This window comes from Neofelis nebulosa, chromosome 8 (assembly GCF_028018385.1).
Source record: "Neofelis nebulosa isolate mNeoNeb1 chromosome 8, mNeoNeb1.pri, whole genome shotgun sequence".
NCBI classification, from domain to species: domain Eukaryota; kingdom Metazoa; phylum Chordata; class Mammalia; order Carnivora; family Felidae; genus Neofelis; species Neofelis nebulosa.
This window is the reverse complement of record NC_080789.1, coordinates 27,077,027-27,092,523: the sequence shown is the minus strand read 5'-3', so window position 1 is coordinate 27,092,523 and position 15,497 is coordinate 27,077,027. Positions and strand designations below refer to the sequence as shown.

At 42.1% G+C, this 15,497-nt stretch overlaps 1 protein-coding gene and 1 long non-coding RNA gene across 6 annotated transcripts in view; one reads left to right on the top strand and one right to left on the bottom strand.

The window, feature by feature from the left end:
* Positions 1-15,497, top strand: part of CRADD (CASP2 and RIPK1 domain containing adaptor with death domain) — a 190,235-nt gene that overhangs the window by 11,470 nt on the left and 163,268 nt on the right. The gene's annotated exons all lie outside the window — the stretch shown is intronic.
* On the bottom strand, positions 25-15,445 carry LOC131519088 (uncharacterized). 2 transcript variants are annotated; one of them, XR_009265451.1, is made up of 4 exons: positions 14,952-15,445; positions 10,452-10,557; positions 8,662-8,845; positions 25-571 (listed from the first exon to the last, which is right to left on the bottom strand). It is a non-coding gene; the product is annotated as an uncharacterized LOC131519088 (long non-coding RNA). The 2 variants fall into 2 exon arrangements; XR_009265450.1 differs by lacking the exon at positions 25-571 and adding an exon at positions 1,978-2,398.

Genomic DNA, 15,497 nt, shown 5'->3' with positions numbered 1-15,497 from the left:
TTCACGTACATAAACTCACTTTATCCTTTGAGGTCAGCACTATTATTGTTACTTGCATTTTACAAATGAAAGTGTTAGATGAATTGCCCAAGGTCACATAACTTGGTAGTAGCAGAGCTGAGATTTGAACACCGATAGTCTGGCCCTCCAGTCCATGCTGTTAATTGCTAGGCTCTTCTGTCCCCAATACCAGTTCTTGGTTCTGGTCCATGTCACGTGTCTCAGAGTACCTGACCTGGGCCTGCTACAGCTTCTTTATTTTCTGACCCTTTCTTCCCTTGAGTCTCACATGTAGCCAACATTTTCATTGTGTTTTTAAAAATAGCTTATCAAATGAGAAGTTAAAAAAATACCAAAGAAGATAAAAAATATTTTCTAAGAAATGTGATTAGACAAAAATAAAGATTTTGAATGAGATTGACACGGCAGTTTTTGTTCCTTGAGTCTTTATCTTTTCCCTTTCAATTTCTTTTTATTCTCAATCAGCCCTTTGATGGGGCTGTGGGCAGTTGTCCTTTTTCAGGCCTCCTCGTAGTTGAGCCCTTTTATTCCTTTTTGTGCCAGTCTGGATCTATTCAGGAAACAAAACCACACAGTAATTTGAACAAGGAAAATATAATATAAAGAATAATTAACTAGTAAAAGGTTAACTGTGGTTAACTACTGAAGGGGTAAAAGAGGTCTCTAAGGAATATAGGAATAGCAGATGGAAGGAGCTATTTTTTCTAGGGCTGAAGGAGAGCACAGGATGAAGGCACCAAGAGCTTGCAAGAGGCCCCTCGCCACCCCCAAGGCTGAGTTTCAGTCCCCTTTGGAGATGAGTGACTGCCACTTGAATAGGAGGCCTACTGGTGGCCAGTGAACTGGCTGGACTGGTCTGTAAGCCCACTTGGCCGAGAATCTTGGGAGAGCATGTGGGTGGGCCAGAGTTGATCCTTAGCAGTCTGCTGAGTGGCAGAGAAATTCCCTGGAGAGTAAGCACCTTTGCGTTTCCCAAATGCCACTGGCAGTGCACTTTGGGGGTGGGAGGGAATAAAGCATCCCAAACCCGAAGGAAAAGCCCCTGCCTCTGCTATGGGCTTTCAGTGTCCCTCCAGTGCCCTCTTTTGATGGAAACGAACACTACACCATCTGGCAAAGGCCAAATGTTCCCAGGGTCCAGCCCCAGGGTCATGAAGCAGGGCAAAGAGGGCGAATTTAAAACTAAGAAGTAATACATCGCTAACTGGTGCATCTCATCTATAAAATGATGAGAGTATATAATTCCCAAAGTAGTTCTAAGAACCTGATTTAGTCATTCGTTTATTTAGCCAACATTTATTGACTGTCTACCATTGCTGGCTATTCAGCAAAGGCTGTGTTACGGCTATCATTGTCTATTTTTGTTTGTCTCTGAAGATACAGACTAATCATATCTAAGGCAGAGACTGTTTTTATCTCTGTACCTGCATAACCTGTCTAGCATAGTGCTGGATACACATTAGTCCTCACATGTTTATCAAATGAACGAAGGAATGACTACGAAGATGGATGTAAAGATGGAATCATACCCTCAAAGAGTTTAAATTATAACTGGGGAAAGGTAGAGGCAAAATATAATATGGAATTCTAGTTATATTTTATGGTGTAACAAGCTGCTTCAAAACATGATGGCTTAGGGGCGCCTGGGTGGCGCAGTTGGTTGAGCGTCCGACTTCAGCCAGGTCACGATCTCGCGGTCCGTGAGTTCGAGCCCCGCGTCAGGCTCTGGGCTGATGGCTCGGAGCCTGGAGCCTGTTTCCGATTCTGTGTCTCCCTCTCTCTCTGCCCCTCCCCCGTTCATGCTCTGTCTCTCTCTGTCCCAAAAATAAATTAAAAAAATAAAAAAAAAAACAAAACAAAACAAAAAAAAAAAACAAAAAACATGATGGCTTAAAATAACAGTTGTTTATTTTTTTCCATGATTTTTTTTTTTTTTAATTAGAGAGAGAGAGAGAGAGAGAGGGAGAGAGGGAGAGAGAGAGAGTATCTTAAGTAGGCTCCACATTCAGAGTGGATCCTGACATGGGGCGCGATCCCACGACCCTGGGATCCTGAACAGTTATTTGTTTTTACATGCATGTGCAATTTGGGCAGGGCTCAGAAGGGGCAGCTCATTTCTCCTCTAGCTGGTGTCAGTTGGAGTGGCTTAACCGGGGCGGGAGGAGCCATTTTCCAGATGTGTCACTCATATTTCTGGCAAATTGGTGCTGCCTGTTGGTTCCTCTCCCCATAGGCCTTTCTGCAGGTGGCTGGGGTTTCCTCACAGTATGGTAGTTGAGTTTCAGGAGACAGGAAGTGAAAACTGCCAGTTTCTTAAGGCCTGGGCCCAGATGCTGGCATAGTGTTAACTCTCACTGCATTCTTTGGTTCAGCTGTCCTAGAAGCCAGATTCAAAGAGTCAAAGTAGAAACCTCACATTTTCTTGGGAGGTATGTCAAATCATTTTGGGGCCTTACTGCACTTACCAGATGTAGTGACTTAAAGTATGTATATTTGTTATCATAAATGGAAATGTAGCTGCCATACGTGAAAGCGACTTGTAAATTAATAACAAATGTTCTTATTAGTTTCACACAAAAAAAATGTTTTAAAAAGTGAAAATAGCTCTTCCCCCCCCCCCAAATATAAAGGCAATTTGTTGCTTAAAAAGCAAAGGCTCTAGAAAGATACCAAAAAAATGGAAGTCATCCATAATCTTATTGCCCAGAGATAATCACGGTTTATAACAAATGAGTAGTGAAATGCAGTATTTGGGTTTTTACTCTAGGACATTGTTTTAGAAGCGCTCTCTTTTCTCAACTGCAGTCATTTCCAGAACGTTATTATTTACTTGATACTAACACTTAAACCTGGAATTTCTTGTGATGCCAACTAAAGAATAAAAGATTATGTGTGTGTGTGTGTGTGTGTGTGTGTGTGTGTGTGTGTAAAAATATATATACTTTTTTTTCTCCAGAGAGTAAAACTTTCGGAATCAATTTGACGTAGTCTGTTAAATTATCCTTGAGGCTAGTCACTAGCTGTTTCATTTCAGTTAGCAGAGGGTGGGGGTGGGGTGCGCTGGACTTAAATGACCTTCTCCAGTTACCCTTAAGGAACTATGAGGAATATTCTTCACTCTGTTGTTTCAAGTATTTTTCTGTTTATCTTTCTATGAGTATTCTATTTCAAAGTGTTTCACTAGGATATTATATAACCTGATTTTTTTTCTAGGTCTCCTGTTTGTATGTTTTTAAATATTATGTTTCTAAATCTTTTCTCTTCATTGTTTTTCTCAAGCTGCTCCACTATAGGTGATTAAGTTCTTGCCTGTGGCATTTTTAAGATCTATTTATATCCCTCACATTGACTAGATTTGTAAATATGTGAGTGTTCTGGATGGTAGATGAGATTTTTTTTCCCCTTTGCACTTGGAAAGGCATTCCTAATGACTGTTTTCACTAAATCACGGAGTATATTTCAAAGAAACTGTTAAAACCTTTGGCGGAATAATCATATCTCATCCCTCTCCTTATTATCAGAGTAAACACTATAAATCATTGTAGGAGGGGCTGTATAAGTCAGAGGAAAGAGCAGATCTGAGCATCTCCAAAGCTTTGCTTCCTGCGTTACTTCAGCGAGCATTTATTGAATTTCTACTGTTGGCTGGGAATACGGAAGGTTAGATATGGAAATTAATAAAGTATAATTCCTGCGCTCGGGTTGCTCCAAATAAATGATATGATACGTGTAAACGGCTTAGAATAGAGTCTGGCATCTATTTAACATTCAGTGAATGTTAGTTGTCACTATTACCATTAGAGGTAACTGAAGAGTTGTGACCCAGAGAGGTATGTGCAAGGGACGGGATGGCTCCACCTAGCCTGTGGTAAGACCGAACTGGGGAAGGCTTTAGAGAGCGTGTATAGTTGAGTGTTGAAGGGTAAGTAGGAGTTCACAAGAAGGCAGAGGGGAAGGGCATTCTAGGCAGAGGTAACAGAAAGTGCCGAGGCATGGAGGCAATGGCTTTACGTTGTATGCACCTAGTGTCTAGGGATGGGATGGGGTGGTGTGATGGCAGCTAAGGCTGGAGGCTCAGGCCCAGTGCTGCTCGACAGGGGCCTTGAGTGCCATGTAAAGGTTCAATCCGTGATGGAGCACAACTTGATGAAATTTGAGAAAGGGATTGACACGAACAGACTTGCATTTAGAAAGCCTACTCTGGTGACATATGGATGGGAAGCTGGGCAAAACAGGGGTAAGAAGCCCAGTTAGGAAGCTGTTGGAACAATCTAGATGAAAAATGGTGAGGACTAGTTACTGGCATTGAGGATAGAGAAGAAGGGGATGGGCTGAGAGAGATTTAGGAGGGAGGATTATTAGATGTGTTCTTCATGGGGGGGGGGGCGGTGGTCCCAAGGGGATCTTTTCCCAAGGTGAAAATTGGTTGGGGGAATGGTGTAAAAAAAAAAAAAAAAAAAACTCAGATATTCAGATTCAAAAGGGCCACAGTACATAAACAGGTAAGCAGTTATCCATGCTGTTAAAATTTCATGGGAGCGACGCTATTAGGGACGTCTTCTTAGAGAGGCAGTGACGACACGAAGGTTGAGAAGCACGGGGTTAGAAGGACTCATTGCCTGGTTGAACTGTGGGCTGAAGGAGAAAGGATTCCGGTGTGATTCCTGGATTTCTGGTTTGGACAGCTCTTCCTGCTCACCGAGAATGGACACGTGGCGTGTAAGTTCTATGTACACGCTCTGCTCCTTGAATGTAAGCTGACAGTGGCTCACATTTATCGAGCACTTTCCGTGAGCCAGCCCCTTAGGTGCCTTACATTTATTAATGGTGTGAGGTACAGGCTATTATCGTTCCCATTTTCCATAGGAGGAAGCTGAGACCCAGCCCAGAGCCATGAGCATTTCGTTCTGTGAAAACGCTGGGTGGGCGTTTGGAGATACCGGGTCTAGGCTCCGGATGAAGTCCTGCCTCTACCTTTATCTGCTCTGTGAGGTCAGGTAGATTACTTTGTTTTTATTTTTTTCCTCTAAATGTTAATTTCTTCGTGTGTAAGACAGAGCTGCCGGTATTCTTCCCTGAGAGTAGTTGTTGAGGTTAAATGAGAGGGTATATGAATGAATCTTTCAAAACAAAAAGTGCTGTGTTAATGGAGGTAGTGTTTTTCATGTCAGCGAGTGCCTCACAGGTAGTCAAAAAATGCCATTTTTCTCCTTTGCCTCGCTTCTTTCCTTTCCACTCTCTTCAAGCAGCCCCCAGAAGACTGGAAGAACAGAACGAGAGTCCCCTCCGCAAACTGCCCCCCCCCCAGCCTCAACCCCCAGCATTATTGTTGCAACTGCCTCTGTGTCGTCCATCTCCTCCTCTCTTACCAGCCCCAAAAGATGACTCAAGCGGCTTTTATTTCCTTGAGTTTTCATGAATGTCCTCCCATCTGAACACAGTGATTCACTTCTCAATCTGTGGCCATTGCACTTCTGCTCCTTGTAGCTGTTTTCACAGAGGTCACCAGGGACTTTTGGTTAAGTCCATTGGCATTTTTCAGGTTGCCACTTGCTGTCTTGGCAACATCTGACATGGGGGCCGCTCTCTCTTTCATTCTTGGTGTTGCCCCCTTCCTCGGTGTTGTTTTTCCTCCTGCCCCTCCATTTATTATTTCTCAGCTTCTCCTTGCCCTACTTGCCTCTTAAATACTTCTCTTCTCTGGAGATGTGTTAAATTCTTATCTTCTCCCTGGCTGGAGGCTCAGCTTCCTTTCCCAGCAACCTTCTCCTAGGGCAGAGCCCATCTGCACTCCTGGCTTGATGACCACCTCAAAGTGAACTCTTCCAAATCCCTGTCTCCTGGCCAAATAGCTAGCTGCACTTCAGTCCTCCACCTTAACTCCACATGGCCAAAGGAGGACCTCCCATCGCTCACATCACACTTCCTCTTCCTCAGTGATATTTATTTTCTCCACTTCGAAAATATATTCCTATTCAAACAACCAGAAGGAAGTAATGTTGTTGTTGTTGTCGTTGTTTGGTTTTTTGAAAGCCCTTAGCCCAGACGTTACCTTGTTCTTGAAGCTTTGTGCACCCCTTTCATGGCTGACTGAGAAACCCCTCTTCTGTGTTTCCAAAGTGTCATGGGAATATTTCTGTTATGGCACATCCGTACTATGTTAGAAAATTTTGTCCTCAAGTAGACTGTGAGTTCATCGAAGGCGAGAACTCAGTTTTTCACCCTTGTAGACTCAGAACCTAGCACATTGCAGAAATACTTATTGGGACCAATAAATGTTGGTTGAGTGTATGAATCTGTGGTAGCCTTATTTGCTCCCCTCACCTTCCTCTTAATCTCTAGGTGTCATAACTGTTTATATTAGTTTGTTTGTGTTGCCATAATAAAGTATCCAGACTAGGTGGTTTAAACAACCCAAATTTATTTTCTAACAGTCCCAGAGGCTGAAAGTCACAGGTTAAGTTGTCAGCAGGTTTGGTTTCTTCTGAGGCCCCATTGGCTTGCAGATGGTGGCCCTCCTGCTGCTTCTTCAAATGGTCTCCCGTGTGTGTGTGTGTGTGTGTGTGTGTGTGTGTGTGTGTGTGTGTGTCTCCATGTGTCCTAATTTCCTTCTCTTACAAGGATACTACTCATATTGGGTTAGGGTCACCCTAATGGCCTCATTCTAACTTAATTACTTTCTTAAATTTTTTTTTTTTTTCCAACGTTTTTTATTTATTTTTGGGACAGAGAGAGACAGAGCATGAACGGGGGAGGGGCAGAGAGAGAGGGAGACACAGAATTGGAAACAAGCTCCAGGCTCCGAGCCGTCAGCCCAGAGCCCGACGCGGGGCTCGAACTCACGGACCGCGAGATCGTGACCTGGCTGAAGTCGGACGCTTAACCGACTGCGCCACCCAGGCGCCCCTTAATTACTTTCTTAAAGACTCCAAATACAGTTGCATTCCCAAGCACTGGGTAAGGTTAGGGCTTTAACATATGGCTTTTGGGGAGGCACGGTTCAGCCCATGACACTATTATCACTTTTTTAACTTTATCTTATTTGTCAGTCTTCCTCAGTAGCCAATAGATAATAACCCTTTGGTTCTTGATCCTCCATGAAATTGACTCTTTGGCATTTCTTAAAGGTTGCTATTTAATGTTTGCTGGGTGCCAGCCTTTAACCATTCATTTTATAAAACTTAAAGCATTTTGTTCTCGTCTCTGTGCATTGCAGTTTTTAACCTGTCTGGTTATTAAACCATTTTATCAGCTTTATTTTTAACTGTTGTAACAATGAAATCTCACATATGAGTGTGTTTTTTACCTTCTCACTGGTGAAAATTTGTCTCATAGAGGTACAGATTAGGTATAGGAGTGGGTGCAGCAGTTAGAGCCCCTGAAGCCCATCTCTTCCCAGGGCCAAATCATTTTAAAGATGAAGGAAATTCTTGGGTGCCTGGGTGGCTCAGTCGGTTGAGTGTCCAACTCTTGATTTTGGCTCAGGTCATGATCCCAGGGTCATGGGATGAAGCCCCATGTTGGGTTCCATGCTGAATGTGGAGCCTGCTTTAAGATTCTCATTCTCTCTCTCTCTCTCCCTCTGCCCTTCTCCCCCACTCACTCTCTCTTGCTCTCAAAAAAAAAAAAAAAAAGGATGAGGGAAATTCTAAGACTGAAGACTTGAGGCTTTCACAATTGGCCTTCTTGAACTGATATTCCTAGGAGCAATTGCATAAGATAAAAGCAAAACAAAAATCACCGTCTCCAACAGGCACGTAACCCAACAGACTTGTAAGGAGAATTGTCCTTGCCTGCTAAGAGAATAATTTTGTACACATAGTAGCCTCAGTTCTTAAATTCTGGGCTGCTTGGTTAATCTGCATTTTTATGATGTTCAGCTTTCTCACAGTTTAATCTACAGCCCCTCCCCTGGGCTACTCATTAGCTGACTTCCCTTTCATCCCTTCATTTCCCACAGATGCCCTAGAAACTTGGCCTCCTGCTTCCTTTTTTCTACCCTCCTCCCACAGCCCCAAGCTTTCACCCCTTTTACTTGGGTTTCTCCTCCCTTAGGCTGCAGTTTCCTGGTTTCTCATGGGCATCCCCTCTTCCTTCTCTATTCACCTTCTGTTCCTCTTCCTTCCCCAACAACCTTCTTTTAGAAGCAAGCTGAAGTTTCCAAGCTAATTTTGACTTTTTGCTGCCACCTTGCCTTTGGTATAAAGCAGGGGTTGGCAAACTATGGCCATATCTCTGTGGTCCATATCCAGTCCACTACCTGCTTTTGTGTGTCCTGTGAGCTAAGAGTGGTCTTTACCTTTTCAAAGGGTTGAAACAAAAACAAAACAAAAGAAGAATATTTCATGACATATGAAAATTATAGGAGATTCAAATTTTAGCGTCTATAAATAAAGTTTTATTGGAACACAGCCATTCTTATTTGTCCATATGTTGTCTGTGTCTGCTTTCACACTATACCGGCAGAGTTCTGTAGTTGCAATAGAGAGTTTTTGGCCTAGAAGGTCCAGAAAATATTTACTATTTGGGCCTTTACAGAGAAGGTCTGCCCCACACTTCGTATAAAGAGTTAGAAGGGACAGAAAATAGCTTTGCATGACAGGAATCAGTTTTGTTTACCTTTCTTTTCTTTGTGCTTACCAGAGCGCTGGATTAAAGCTAATGCTTGGTTCTAAAATTGTTTTGAGAGTCAAAAGGGGAGAGGCCCTTCTTCAGGACAAACTTTTTCTGTGAAAGTATGTTATTATCTTTGCCATTTCTTTAGAATTAAATTTTGCCAGAAGCGATTCATCATACCAGGGCCATTGAACCTTTTCTTTCATTTCTAAAATTGTACATAAGAGAAAAAGAATTAGGTAAACCAAACAGATAAAACTCCTTTGTACTCTGCACATTCACACGAGGATTTAATTTCAGCTTATCCCATATACTTACTCATGGTTTAGTCTCAAAATGAAGTATTGGGGTGATGAGATAATGTTAGCATTTGGGTACTAACCACAAAAAGAGTTAAGCAAGGTTTGCCGTCATGAGGATTTGGCTTTTGTTCTCATCTGTCACGTATTTAGTGTATTTTTTACAACCCCCTATCTTGTCTCTGTTTTCACCTCCTTTGAAGGAAATCATTTACCACTGAAATTCAAACCTCTTGACAAGTAATGCCAAGCAAGGTTAAGAAATTTTTTCCCATTCCCTGAGACAGCCATTGTGCTATTTCTGTCTGTTATTCAGAAGTGTGGCTGTATGAGGTTTCTCAATCCCCTGAGGCATTTGTTAACAATACATTTTGAGTGTTCACAAAGTGCTGTGGGCTCTAAAAGGCGTCAAAGTGATTACATCAGAAATAGAAGGTCCTTCAAGGAGTTTGTAGTCTTTATGGCAATAGAGGGGTGACACGCATGTGAATTTCTGGACATTTAACAGTGGCGTACAGAGAATAGAGTGGCACCAGAGCATGAAGCATGACTGAGCAATCTCAGTAGGAAGAAGGGTAAAGTACGGAATGCTTCTAGGGCAGCTCTGGGTCGGGGGGAAGGTAGTCATGATTACTAGGGGAGAAGCCAGTCCAGAGTAGATGCTGAGTGCTTTCTCCAAGATACCTTCCCAAGATGTTTTGCTGGAACATTAAAGCTATCATGTTGCAAATGGAATGACCTTTTCCCAGCTCCTCCTCTTGCCTTTAGTATTGTCAGTGTCATTTCACTTTCTGAATTATATACCTGCCCTTTTTACAAAGTAGGTCCTTGAATGAGTGGATTCTGTGAGGGGAAAGATAGCAAATAGATTGTTTGGCTCAGATGAAGAATTGATGTGTTTAGAAAAAGAGAGAGGCAGGTAAGAGAGAGATGAGCTGATGGATAATCTTAATGTTTGGGCTTGGGGGCGGAGGTCGAGCCTTGAATGTGAGGAAACTGGCCTAGGGAGAGAGAACATCACTCCATCTGCCACCTTCTGGGGCTGACTTATCTGCCCCATACCTTCCAGGTTTCCCTAGATTTTAGCAGAGACAGAGATTTTCATTCCGTTTCTCATTTTAACTTAAGTTGGCTTTAGGTCGGTGCTGTTAGGTCTGATAGCGATAGGCTTTGGGGGAAAACCGAGAATCCCATGTCCTGGATGGTAACTGACTGTGGCTCTGCTTGGCATGACCCTCAACCTTGCAGTTTCCCTTGTGAGAGGGAAGTATCTCAACCTGGTTTTCAGGGTCACACTGTGCCACTGCCTGGAAACTGTATCTCCATTTTTTCCATCCTTTCTCTACCCTGTACAAAACGAACAACCAAACCAACCCCTGCAACTTTTTCCAGGAAAATTCACCTTGTAGGTGCTGTGGTGAGCCTGTGAATGGGGGCACAGCTGTTGGTCTTTTGGCACTGTTGATAGTTCTTGAGAGAGCAGTGGCCCTGGAAAAATGAGAGAAAATCACCCACCTGAGGGCACTGGTTTTCCACACTCTGGGCCATTCACATTTGATAAGCTCCATCCGGATTCGTTTCACCAATGGCTTCCATCGTTTAGGTTATTTTGTTCAGTTCACTTGGGAAATGAAAACAGACACAAAACTGACATTTTAATTGTTTTTAGAATGAGTGTTTCTTTGCACCTACTATAGACCAACCACATGTAGATTTTGCCTCCAAGGCTGCTGACTGCATGCTGCCCATGTTCTTGGTAGAAGTGAACACAACCAAAGATTCTTTTTGCCTTCAAAAGGGGCAAAAAGGCAGTTTCTCTTTAGAAAGCAAGAAAACAGATGCCAATCAGGTATTGCTTTTTTTTTTTTTTTTCTCTTAAGGCTCTTTTAGTTCAAAGAAGTTTAAATAAACAAAATTTTTTTTTAACGTTTATTTATTATTGAAGGACAGAGAGAGAGCGTGAGCAGGGGAGGGGCAGAGGGAGAGAGACATAGAATCTGAAGCAGGTTCCAGGCTCTGAGCTGTCAGCACAGAGCCCGACGTGGGGCTCGAACTCAAAAACGGTGAGATCATGACCTGAGCTGAAGTTGGTTTGCTCAACCAATTGAGCCACCCAGGCGCCCCTAATTCAAAGAAGTTTTGAATAAAAAATATGGTACACTCAAAAGAACGAGAAATCAGGTGATCTAGACTTAGATATTGGCTGTTTCCCACTGCTTCTGTGTCCTTAGACAAGATTTTTTTTTTAATGATTTTTTACTTTGAAATAATTTAAGACAAGAGGTTCCAGAAGTAGTGCAGAGAGTTCTCAGGTATCTTTCACTCAGTTCCCACCAACCAAAAATATCTTATATACAACCATAATACATTGTCAAAACCAGGACACTGACACTGGTACTATTAACTTAAATATAGACCGTACTGGGATAGTTTTAACATGTACTTCGTGTGTGTGTGTGTGTGTGTGTGTGTGCGTGTGTGTGTGTGCATGTTCGCTCTATGAAATTCTATCACATGTTGATTTGTGTATGTTTTTGATTTTTAATGCACACTTACCTTGAAATTATTCTGAGCCTTTGTGTGAATAATTAGTAATCGCAAAATAGAAAAACTGGGTATTATTTAATGTGGAAATCTCAATTTAATACTCTTAATTAAAAGACTTCTGGATTAGGAAGTAGAAGGTCAGGTTCTAATTCCAGCTGTCCAACTGGAGAAGGAATGAGGGACCTAACCCGGACAGAAATATTGATTTCCCATGGTTCCAGCTGAAAACCTGGGAATCATCATCCTTGCTTTCATCTTTTCCCGTACTAACCCTCCTCCCCAACATCTGTTCCATTACCCAACCTTCTAAAATGTTCTTCAGATCTGTCTACTTATCTCCTTCTCTTGCCAGGATAATTACAGTGGCTTCCACATGTACGGGAGTACATCCATTTTCCACACAGCAGTGTGCAACTCCTCTGAGCAAACCCTCCTCCGGTGGTTTTCCATTGTACTGAAATGGAGTCCGAACCCGTATGGGAGCCCATGAGGCCCTTGTGGTCGGAAGGCTGCTCCAGTCACATCTGCTGTTGTCCCTCACCGTGCTCCAGCCACACAGGTCAACTAGCAGCTTCTCCTGGTGCCCAGGGCAGTTTCTGCCGAGGCCTTTGTTCTAGCTTGTTCCTTCCTCCGGTGTGCCCTGCTCCTACTTTTCCTGTCATGATTAGCTCCTCTGGTAATTTAGGTGTCGGGCCTCTTCAGCGAGGCCTCCCTGGGCAGTCCAAATTAGAGCCCTCATCCGTCACCTTCTATCGTGTGATCCTATTTTGTCTCCTCTGTAGCTTTCAACACCATCGGAATCTATCCCTGTACTTGATTGAATTTGTTTTTACTTGACCAGTGAGTTACCCTTCCATAGACTGGAAGCTCCTTGAGAAGTGGGGCTGCTACCCTGTATCCCCAGGGCCCAGGACAGCCCCTGCCCCCTAGGGCAGTGCCTGCCCCATCAGTAATTATTTTTTGAGTAGCCATCATTGGACCATCAGTGGTCCATCAATGGACCAGGTAATCACAGAGATTCATGAAACCAAAAAAATTACTTGACTGAATGAAATAATCTGATGTTTCAAATTATTAAATTTTTCTGTATTTGGGACTCTGAGGAATGCATTATGATTCAATTCCTAGGTACTATACATTCCCTTTTGTGTACCCGTGTATTAATAACAGGTCTATTTCTGAGTTAGGGCCATTTGAGGTGGAAAATGTAAATCCTCTATACCTTGGTGACAGGCTCCTGTCTGCCTGAACATGTCAGGCCACATTAGTGATTTGAAGAGGTAAATTTGACATATATTCATTTCCCCCATCAGTGGTGCTTTGGCATTAGAGAAGACCATTGAGCAGGTTTTAGCTTTCTTGGTAATAAATAAGGTGCAAGAAACTTAGTATCATGTGGTTTGACATTTAGCCAAACTTGCTTTCATTATTGGCTTAAACGCCTTCCTCTTCTTTTGAATTTCACATATAAGTAATGGCTCCCGAGGCTGGAAGACACAGAGCTGCTAATGTTCTCACTGAAATGAAAAGAGCATGATTTATGTCCTCTGCTACATTTCTTAAATTCCTGTTTAACTTTCATTTTATTGATAGGGAGAGCCACGTAACCAAAACGTCACTGTGTGTGCTTTGATGGTGTTACTAGCTACTCGTGCCTTTTAAGCAGTTTTAGAAATACAATGCAGTGTAGGAATATAAATACATGTGTTTTTAGACATGTGTTTTGCTGACCTAATGATTTACTGCTGCTGAAGGAATGGTTTCTGTGTGAAGGAAGTCGTTAGTCTTTCATTAAGTATTTTTATCAGAGGTTAATACATTTTTCTCTAATTAAATTCTGGAGTTCTCTTTTGAAAAATGCATGTACCCACGTAGCTGCTAGTGATATAAATGTCGACATTTGGTTCCTTTTGTTACGATTTTATTGTTGTTATTGATAATGAATTATTTTTCAAGCAAACACACATGCTTATAAATCTGGAAGGTGATGTTTTCTGTTAAAAGCATTTTGCCATTTTCACATTGCTATGCCTCTCGCTTGTAGGGCGTTTTCTTGAGAACTTATTTTCTTCTGTTGATTTTTAAAAATGGCATACCAGTGGTGAGTGTGAATTCATATTATGAAAACCGTGGTGGAATATGATTAGACATACTACGAGGGAGTAGTTTATGTGAAACATTGATGCTCTAAAGCATTTACTACCAAAATTTGTTCTCTTCATCTTACCCCTCCTCCCTGCCCTTGGCACCACATAATGGTTCTGTATTGTGTTGTGTGTGTGTGTTTTGAAGAACCAAACATGACTTGAAGAAGGTAGTGGGGGAAGGAAGAGGAAGAGGGTATAAAATGAGCAGGCTGCTTTCCCAGAAGCCTCTCACCTGCAGGGTCTGAAATGACTATTGTTGGGGAAAAGTGATATTCATACTGATGGGGCTAAAAATGCCTGCCCATTTTGAGGAGCTTTTGTTTTCATAATAGAACTTCTTTGCACAAACAAAAGGATGTTCTAAAAGAGAGGGACCATTTGCAGTTGAGTGTTTTCCATTCTGGTAGCGTCTGAGAATAATTTTCACAAATTCCTAGTATTGCATGTAATCATTGTCTAGCAGTTGGATCTTTTTATTTGCATGATAGAATTGTGCATTTAATTTCTGTTTTAAGTCCCACCCATGTTTTTAAATAGTATAATACAGTTGATCCTTGAACAACATGACGGTTAAGTGGTGCTGACCCTCTGCGCAGTCAAAATCCGCAAGTAACTTTTGACTTCTCCAAATTTACCTACAAATAGCCTATCGTCGACCGGAAGCCTTACCAATCACATAAACAGTCAATAAACACATATTTTGTATTTTTATTTACTATTCACTGTGTTCTTACAATAAGGTAAGCTAGAGAAAAGAAAGTATTATTAAGAAAATCACAAGGAAGAGAAAATATATTTGCCATACTGTACTGTATTTACTGAAAAAAACCCATGTGTAAGTGGATCCAGGTAGTTCAAACCCATATTGTTCAAGGGTCAACTCTAAGTTGTTTTCTTACCTGTTGGGTGACTGAGTGAAAATATGTATAATTTGGTCAATAGCATAATTCTGTGACCTGTATAACCAAATGGATGCTGTGGCTTTTACATTGGATGCATTTCAGGTGACTTTTGTTGGCCTGCAATTTTAGTAGTGAGATTGATTCAGAGTACTCATTCAAAATCACCTCATTTGTCTTCCCTATGCCTATGGGTTAAATCTCTGGGAAGAGCAGTTCATTGGACATAGGACAAATCTTGGACTGTGTGTATCTGTCATTTTTATAAATGATTGGGGGACAGGCACTTTTGTGAGTAGTGATGTTCTATAGTTTTTTTTTTTTATTAAAAAAAACTGTTATTGTATAACAGACTGCCCTCAAACATGGCAGATTCAAAGAACCATTTTAGTGTGTGGGTTAAGAACTTAGAGAAGACTTACCTGTGTGGTTTGTCTCTGATCCATAGGATGTCAGTTGAAGTGGCTGGGGCTGGAGGATCCACTTCTAGGATGGCTTCTTTACTCCTGTGTCTGGGCTGGGGTGGTCGACTGTTGATGCTGGCTCTTGGCAGGGGACTTTGCTGTGGCTGTTGGTTTGAGCACTGACATATTGTCTCTCCATTGTGCTTGAGTTACAGCATGGCAGCTGGGTTTCCAGAGGGAGTGTCTCCAAAAGGTGTGGGTGGAAACTTTAAGGCTCAAGGCTTTTTGTGACCTAGCCCCATAAGTTCCGGAACACTAATTCTCCTACATTTTATTGGTCAGATAAGTCGCTAAGACCAACCCAGACTCCAGGTGAGGGGAATTATCTTCCACCTTTCATTAGGAGAAGCAGCAAAGAATTCGAGGCCATCTTTAATGGCAGGTGTTGGGATCACATCAGGATAGCATTTACTTAATAGCAATATATGCCTCTCCTGAGGTTCAAATGGTTTAAAGTACAAATACTAAGGGGCGCCTGGGTGGCTCAGTCGGTTGAGCGTCCGA